The 9,438-nt window shown below is 34.6% G+C and overlaps 1 protein-coding gene and 1 long non-coding RNA gene across 3 annotated transcripts in view; both read left to right on the top strand.

Annotated features, from left to right (window-relative positions):
• The window catches only part of LOC128886027 (inaD-like protein), a 108,334-nt gene extending 107,815 nt beyond the window's left edge, over positions 1 to 519 (top strand). For both annotated transcript variants that reach the window (XR_008459715.1, XM_054140539.1), the window contains one exon: positions 1 to 519. This exon is cut by the window's left edge. The gene's annotated coding sequence lies outside the window, so the exon portion shown is untranslated.
• Positions 520 to 523: 4 nt separating this feature from the next.
• LOC128886044 (uncharacterized) lies at positions 524 to 9,202 on the top strand. The gene is made up of 3 exons (XR_008459716.1): positions 524 to 6,086; positions 6,484 to 7,106; positions 8,406 to 9,202. It is a non-coding gene; the product is annotated as an uncharacterized LOC128886044 (long non-coding RNA).
• The last annotated feature ends 236 nt before the right edge of the window (positions 9,203 to 9,438 follow it).

Genomic DNA, 9,438 nt, shown 5'->3' with positions numbered 1-9,438 from the left:
AGAGAGAGAGAGAGAGAGAGAGAGAGAGAGAGAGAGAGAGAGAGAGAGAGAGAGAGGAGCGCGTGAGAACGACAGAGAGAAGAATAGTATACGTACAGTTGCGTGAAGACTCGAATGCACGTTCATTTGAGCGAAAGATGGTGGATGAATCGATCATTTTTTGGTCGAATTTAATCGTGGCGAGATATTCACGACTCGATGCATGGCACGAGTGACCATACTTCTCGTTGGTGTCCTTTTGGGATGTTCGAATTGATTCGGGTGAAATGATGATTTTTTGCTGGTAGCGATAAATATTTATTTGTTAAAACAAACAGTCGAAAATAACTAATAGCAGTTTGTTTAAAATTTGCAAAATGCCCCAGTTTAATTAAATTCATTCCTCCAGTTCTGTGATCAGGAATTAATTCCCATCACTGTTATATACAGTGAGTGTAGAAAGTATTCGTACACCGATCAATTTCCAAAAAAAACTATGTAAAATTGTAATTTATTAATTTATTTTTTATAAAGTTTTTTTTTGTAAGTTGCGAAATTAAAAAGAAAAAAACAATTAATCGATAGAAATGTTGAAGCAATAAGTATTCGCACAACTGTTTAATTTTTAACACTTGATTAAAAAAAAAAGAAATTTATATTAATTTATAAGTATATAATATTTCCGTCGTGGAATTTCCTTTTGATTCTATAATTATTGCAACTTTTCTAAACATTAAATTAACTAAATTATTACTTATTCGAAGTGTGATCTTTTTCCATTCCTCTATTAGAACCTTTTTTAAAAGTACTTTGCTGGAAATTTGATGTTTTCTAATTCTTACGGAGCAATAAACTAATGTGTTTACGTTACAAACTCTACTGTAAATGGTTCGTCGTAAGAATCGTACAAATACTTATTCCTTCTATACTTTTACCTACTTTTCGCCTTTTCTTTTATTAATTTCACAAATTATATTAACTAGTAAATGTTGTTTGGACTATATTTATCTTAGAGACTTCCGAGAATATGTAAAATATCATTGATTATAAAAAAAGAAGTTAAGAAAGTACAATTTTATACAAAAGGTTTTTGGAAAATTGATCGGTGTACGAATACATTCTACACCCACTGTATTTCTTCGGCTCGAGCAATATGATATTCCCCACCATTGCTACGCTTATTGATAATCTGTGGTCTCCATTTTCAAACACTATCCTTAAATAATATTCACGAATTTCCAAGAAATGAACAACCAGAAAATCATTGTTTAATCCGAAGAATTTGGCAAGTATTAAAGTATATTGTCTTGTTCGACTTAATTGTTACACGCACTCGTGCCTGAATCGAACTTCGCTTGTCTCGTGAAGCACGCGAACGTTTAGTGTTAATCTCGCGAAAGAAAGCATACAGGGTGACTCGTTTTAATTTACAAGCTGGTATACTTGTGGAGTTAGGTTAAGGAAATTGAATACTTGGAGGCTAGAAGAGGTTCGAGGTCATTTATACTACGAATAATTACTTGTGAATGGTGGGAAAAGAAGTACAGGTGTTAAGGTCATTTCAATGTCACTAATATATTGAGTAACATTTATTTTTTATTGAATCTTTGGAAATAAACAACGAAACAACTAAATATATAATATTTATCATTTGATAAATAATCACAAGTTTAATAACTAGTGTACTAATTATTCGAGTATTTTATCGTACAAAGTAGGTAAATAAATTTATCAACTACATACATTGAGAATATTAAAGCAAATATATAATTCTAATTCTATTTATCGAAGTAAAAGTTCTTGAAGGTGACTGCCAGTAGAGGTGACCTTGAAATGTCCTTGAGGCTTTCAATCATTTTACACCATTCCCAATGCATCGCCTCCTCGATTTTTCCAACTCCAATCGATTTCTTCCGCTCAACCTGGTTTCCGAAACGATATATCAGCTCGTGGATCATAATATATCACCCTGTGGATCTAGCTATCAGCAAATTGCACCGTAACAGCTAGTCGTTCGTTGTTCGTTGCTTTTGATTTCGATACACGACATCGAATTCAAGTCGAGCCCACGCGAAAGCGAGCCAACGAAATAGCAAGCTAGTCAGCGATCTAAAACAAAAAAAAAAAAAAGAAAAACCAATGAACATTTGAAGTCACAAGTATTTATATAAATGCATATATTATATATATAGTATATACAAATATTTACAAAACGCTTTGTTAATTAACACGCCGGATCGAAATCAAAGGTAATACGCAAATGATATTTATTGCACCCGCCTCCGTAAAACAGTTGGTTCTGTTTACATTGGGGTGGTCCTTATTTTAATGATTTTTGAAATTTATGTTAATTAGTCTATAAATACTTTGCAGATGTATCAAAAAAACTGTATCAAAAAAACTGTATCAAAATTCTTCTTTCGATAACAATTTATATTAAAAACATTGAAGATAATAGTACAAAAATAATTTAAATGGAGGAACAACTTCATATTCACTTGCCTGGTATATAAAAAAAATAATTGAGATAAAAATAAAAAATGTTTAGAGGTTGTTTCTTTAATTATAAAGAAGAATTGATAGAAGTGAAAGAATTGCATTAATTTTCCATTTGAAACTTTCGAGGGTCCAATACATATATTAATGTTAAAATAAAACGCTCAAATTTTGCAGGAATTTTTTGTTTATATATTTGCAAGGCATCCAGGTAGCGTAACATAGATTTCAAAAAACATTAAAATAATAACCACGCTAATTTTGGTGCACCGCGTGTTATGAAACGATGAATAGCATCGTTGCGCAACGGGGAAACGTTTGATTGTAAAATGGCGGCGTGATGGGGAGAATTGGGGTCTGAGATAGAAGAGAGGGGACGAGGTGTGGAATTTTATTCGTCGTTGAGTAACGTTTAGAGGGATTTAGAGCTTTTTGCAAATTAATAGCAGGGGAGGAAGCGTTACTCCTCAAAACATGCGCCTTCGAAATTCGGGGAGCAATACAATCGAGCCACTTTTACAGTCAACGACTTAAATTATTCTTATTATGAGTATTGTTAGCATTTGTCATTATTATTGCCATTGTCATTAATTATTATAATTATTATTATTCACGGTCACTGTCATTGTAGCGCGGCACTGTCGAAGGTACGAAGAGAACATTTGATTATAGAGCGCGGATGAACAGATCGAGATCTATTAAAAGCATTCATTGCAAAGTGGCAATATAAAACGATCCCATGTGTATCGAAACCTCTTCTTTTAGACCTATCCTGAAGCTGGTAAGTGGTTTTTCAGTTACAATAGTGTCTGTAGTTTAATATTTAAGGCTATGTATTATCGTCTAGAAGTTTGTTTTTCCAGTAATTTTTAGGAATTAATTTTGCGAGAACTATCAAACCTACAGTATCAGGGTTTTGTATGCATAATAAGACACGTTTCAACTAACAACACAAATTTTTATGAAATACTTGATTGAAATCTATACAAGTTATATGCGCTGTTATGCAGGTTGTGGCATGAAACGCTCGTTGAATCGGGCGGACAGGCTGTGGCGGTTCTAGTCGTCTGAGACAGAAAAACTTGAATTAAAACTGGAATTAAGGTTTAATTTTCCCGGAAAATTGTCAACTAAAATATGAGAGCAGGGCTAAAATATTCAAGGTATCGGTATAATTCTAGTTCAGACCATAGGTGATGGTGCCCTCGAAATGTGTGTAAAACCATAAAGTCAGTCGGTCCGATAGTTTTTGAGAAAAACGTGCGCCCGACTTGAAAAATGTCGTTTCGAGGAAAACGCGTTTAAAGTTTGCTATACATTTAACACTAATACTGGTGAACAGCCTTTAAGCCTCTGTAACTATGAGAGCTCTACGAATTTCAAATTAATATTTTATAGGCACTTTCTCAAAACCCCAAATAATAGGAAAATGCCAAAAAAAAAAAAAAAAAAAAAAATCGAATTTTTGAAGTTTCTAGATGATAATACCCCCTTAAATGTTAGGTATGAAGTAGCGTTTAATTAATCTACAAAGTGTGCGCGTTATACTTAAGTACATTTGCCCTGGTCTTTTCTCTGCCGTTCATCTTAAAAAGTTTCAATTTTGGGCATTCCCTTTTATTTCACTTTCATATCCCATACATTTCCCATTTATTTTACATTTGCATGTCTTTCGTTTTACGTACGTTTTCTATTTACTTCACATTTATATCCCTTCACTTTTACATTCACTTCCCAATGCGACAAATCTGCAAATCGTCAATTTGCAACCAACCATTGAAACCAACAAAGTTGGTGAATAGAAAATGAAAGAAATACATATGTGTAGGAAGTGAACAGAACACGAATGGGAAACAAAACAAACGCAAATAGTAAGTGAATAACAAACTAATAGAAAATAACACGACGTCGACAAGGAGTTTGGAAGAAGCTTAAAAAGTGACTTAAAGATTACGTGAAAGGAAATGAAAAGAAAATTGTACAAGAACTTAAAAGTAAGTATTAACAGAGAATTAATTTAATATTTTACATCATTAACACCCTTCATTCACCCCTGAAAGTCGTAGCCTTCAACTACAATCTGTTACACTCTGTACAAGCCGCAGCGATGTTTCTACTATTAACGTAGATGAATAGCGATGTCTTATTACCAATTCGTTCAATGTCATTAGACAAAAAGACAGACGAATGTTCGCTGTCCAACAGGCCCATTTCGCTTGGTGCTCTTCTTTCTCGCGCGCGAAGACTTCTAAGTGGACCAAAGAAATCGTTTATTGGCCTCCAAAGTAGGTTACCGGCACGGGGCTTCGCAAACTGCACGATTAATTAACCATAAAAATACGAGCACGCTATAGACGTCACGCATACGAAGCGTCCCGTATTTGTGCAACGAACTTTGTGCATATCAAATGGTTTCGCAAATTTTTGGCGTCATCTGTGCGATCCAACTACGAAGCTTGGCGCTCGATACCGCTGGGCTTCCCCCGCGATAACTTTCTTCGCTTCTTCTTATGTATGTAATCACCTCGAGTTTGCAAAACGTGTTTCTCTTTCTGTCGTTAGTTAATGTCACTTCCAGAATTTGCTCTACTCTGAAACTCCACTCCATTTGTCTCCCATGTTTCATAGACTTCATTCTCTGTTCGATTCTATTCGTTCTAATTAATTAGAAATACGATATTTATTAGAAATAACTGATTAAAAATGGAACGAAATTAGATAATTAAAGAGGAGAGAAAATGAAACATAGAAAATGAGTAGAATATAAATAGAAAAATAAATTCGGGAATGAAACAAATATGAATAGGAAGTGAATGGAAGATTAATGGAAAATAAGAGGGAGTTTAAATAGAACTTAAAGTTCTTCTGGGGTTAAAAATGATTGATATAAAAGTAGTTGAAGAAGTACATTTATTATAAATCTTCCATGTAATAATATAATATAATACACAGAATAATAAATAATAAACAATTATAGAATATAATCGCATAGAATAATTACAATTATTATAAATATTAAAATTAAATTATATCATATTCGTAATAACAAAAATTATAACATAGTTAAATAATAACACATTCTGCTCAATTCTCGCATTTTAATTAAACTTTATCAGTTAGATCGCAATCTGACTCATCTTCCACGCATTGGAAACGCAGTATCTTTGCGAAACCTGTTTTCTATCGCGGATTTCGTCTCGAGATTTATTTCCTTTATCTTACAAGTCCATTTCCGTAGACACGCAATATATTCGCGTCTAAATAGGATGGCTCTTACAATTAGTGTCGAAACGTCTCTATGTCGAAATAGACCGTCACGGATCGCTTGTCCGTTTCACGAGGCGTTAAGCATTTTTGTTGAGTGCACTGTGGTTACCCTAAGCTAATGGATGGATCTCACGAGGTGAACTTGACTTACGATGGTTACACTTGCGATCGAATGAGAAAGAGGGAAAGGAGGAAAACTGAGAATTCGCGGTCGATGATCATATACCATGTAGAAAATTCAACCTTGATGCTTCATGTGCTTGTGCTTCCTGGCACGTCTGCGTACGAGCTCTCTGACGATGAGATTTATGGTCCTACCTTGGAATTACGTCTAACCACTGTGTGTACGTATGATCTTCTCTAATTCCAAACCAGGACGAGCTGTGTTTTTGGGAAATTTAAGAAAGATGTTTAGTTTCGCGTAACAAATGACTTGTTAATTAAATACATCTTAAACATGTAAGTTGAACAGATTGGGAATTGAAAAATTAGAATTAGAAAACGTAGAATCAAAGTAAACTAGACCCCTGAAAGAACTAAAATTAGAAAACTTAGAGAAACTAGGAAAACTGAAATATATAGAATTAGAAACCGTCAATTAGAATTTAACTAAAATCGAAGAATCTGTATAATTCCTTTCCAAAATAAAATCCTTCCCACTCTTATTTCAAAAGTAATACTTTTTTCCTTCGCCAAGTCATCAGAGGAAAGACTAAATCACAAGTGCTACATTATTTACAGTTTAAAAAGTACTTAGACCGACACTTGTCTCTGGATACCCGTTGCAGTGTTATTGCATAATAAATTGCTAGCAACGAGTTCTGCTATATAATCCGGACGAATGAGCACGCTGCTGTTCGAATAAATTCACGAGTTACTGAATGTTTTATCGAGATGCAAATATCAACGATACCCTCGTCGAGAATTACATTAAAAAAATATTCTCGGCAACGCGGAAGACTCGTAGAACAATTTTTGGGGAAAGAGTCTCATTGAGTTTTCTTCGTTTATGTGCACAATTGCACACGTATGAGAGCTATCCAGAGACACGTGGTTTTGTAAGTAATTAAACACATTTCTATAACCTCCGTTGTATAAAATAAACGTAAATGTGATCAACGCAGAATATCTGATTACATGTACGATAGCTTGAGAGATCTCATCAAGAGTCTGATCTTCGATTCCAGAATGATCTATATTTTAACAAATAGATTAGGATAGCGTATTATACATTGTAACGGAGCAGATAACGTCGAAACTTGATACCATCGATAAACATCAAACAACAAACAACAAATAAGAGCAACTAATTAACAACAATGCCGAGGTCTCAAAAAAGGGATCCAAATTGCACACTCCAAAATGTAAATACAAAAAAAAATATTTAATGCAATGTAGTGAAACAACTTTATAAAAGTTGCCACCTCTTCGCATATCATGTCTCCCTTCATTTGCTTACACATTTCCCTCCATTTCCTGGTATATTTCCCTTTAATTTCCCTTCATATTCTTACATATTTCCCTTTAACTCCCCCTTATTTTCTGGTATATTTCCCTTTAACTTCTCTCCATTACCTTACACATATCCCTTCAATATTCCTCCATTTCCTGGTATATTTCCCTTTACTTCCTGGTACATTTCCCTATAATTTCGCCTCATTCCTGTGATATTTCCCTATAATTTCACTTCATATTTGTGATCTTTACTGGTTTAACAATGTTGCAAACTGTCCCTCTTGGGGCTACAACAATGTTGCAAATTGCCCTCTCGGGACTACAACAATGCTGCCAGTTCAACAATGTTGCAAATTTCTCATCTCGAGACTACAACGATGTTACAAGTACAACAATGTTGCAAATCGCTCATCTCGAGACTACAACAATGTTGCAAGTTCAACAATGTTGCAAATTGCTCCGCACAGAACTATAACAATGTTGCAAACTTGAATCGATTTTCGGATTTAGTCACATTTTGCCGAACTTCTGAGTTGCCACTTTGTTGCACTTCTGAGCGTCGCAACTTTGTTGAATTTGCAACATTGTTGTGGTCCCGAGAGGAGCAATTTGCGCCATTTTTGAATTTGCAACATTGTTGTAGCACCGAGAGGAGCGATTTGCAACATTGTTGTAGTCCGATAGGAGCAATTTGCAATATTGTTAAACCAGTAAATATCACAGATATTATCACAGATATGCGGCAAAATTATAGAGATATATCACAGGAATGAGGAGAAATTATAGGGAAATATACCAGGAAATGGAGGAATATTAAAGGGAAATGTGTAAGATAATGGAGGGATATTAAAGGAAAATATACCAGGAAATGGGGGGGGGGGGGGTTAAAGGGAAATGTGTAAGGAAGTGAAGAGAAATTAAAGGGAAATGTGTAAGCAAATGAAGGGAATTAAACGGGAAAATGTACCACGAAATGAAGGGGAAGTATACCAGCAAATGGAGGGAAATTAACGGGAAATGTACAAGGATATAGGAGAAGTGAAAAGGAAATGTCGCAGAAAATTAAGAAAAATGAAAAGAAAATGTGGCAGTAAATGAAGGGAAAGTAATGGGATTTGATAAGGAAAACTATTGGAAAATGAAAGGGAAATTGTTGAGAAATTACAGAGAAATTGAATTACAGCATGCACTTACATTTGTATTTACAGGTGCAGGTGGAGGTGATGTGAAGTTTCAGTTGAAACTGAATCTGTTTCTGGAGCTGTAGTTAATGTTGCGGTTGCAGTTGCAGTTGAATTTAACTCCACATATAAGGTCGACGAAAAGTGTATATATAATGTGAATTGACGATCTGTTTATACATAGTTGTATAACATACATAGATGTATCTTAATTAGTAAGAAATAAAACCAAACCAACACATCCATAGTTGAGTTGTTTTCCATACATTACATTTTCTCCTTCCCATAGTTGTGTTCTAGACATACTACTCATTGCGAACCCATAAAATCCATCATTCCAATAATGATCACCGCCGCCCATTGAAAGAAAAGAAAAGAAAAGGGAAAGTACCGAGCGGAATTCTCACCCAAATTGCTCATTCAAGCACCGATCTTTACGTTTAATAAGTCTCCAATTCCCTGTCTCCGTTTGCAGATATTAAAGTTTAATTAATTGCCTAAATCCAAAAAGAACGAGGAGGATCGCGGACGAGGACTCATATGGATCGCGGACGCTCGTCTCGATAAGTAGGTTGATTGTTATCCGTGCATGAAGACGGATTGAGTAACGAAAAAAATGGCGACTATTTCACGAGCATCCGAGCTCTGGAGGAAACGCGAGCCTCCAGTTTGCAAAAAGGCCTCGTCGGTATAATTTTCATTCATCCTGAACCATTATGCGCGGCTGAATAGCTTGTTCGATTGAAGAAGTATTCTAGTATGGTATTATCTTGTATAATTATTGTATATTTGTATTGTAAGAAATGTATAATAAAATTTTATTCTATACATATTAATTGTATATTTGATTTTATTTTATATTTAAAATTTGGAATATTTAAAAAATTGGACATTTAACTTATACATTTACACTATGGTTGTTATACAAATGTAATTTTCATATACATATTTTCGTGTAATACTTCGGGGCAGTTTAATTGCACGACTAGCAATTATGTCAGTATCGGTCGATGGGTGCTCAGACTCGTTTCTAGTCTGGAAATACAGGAAGAAAGACGCG

The sequence above is a fragment of the Hylaeus anthracinus genome, unplaced genomic scaffold, assembly GCF_026225885.1.
Source record: "Hylaeus anthracinus isolate JK02 unplaced genomic scaffold, UHH_iyHylAnth1.0_haploid 11982, whole genome shotgun sequence".
Classification (NCBI taxonomy): Eukaryota; Metazoa; Arthropoda; class Insecta; order Hymenoptera; family Colletidae; genus Hylaeus; species Hylaeus anthracinus.
The sequence above is the reverse complement of the archived record's forward strand: the minus strand, read 5'-3'. Positions and strand labels throughout refer to the sequence as shown.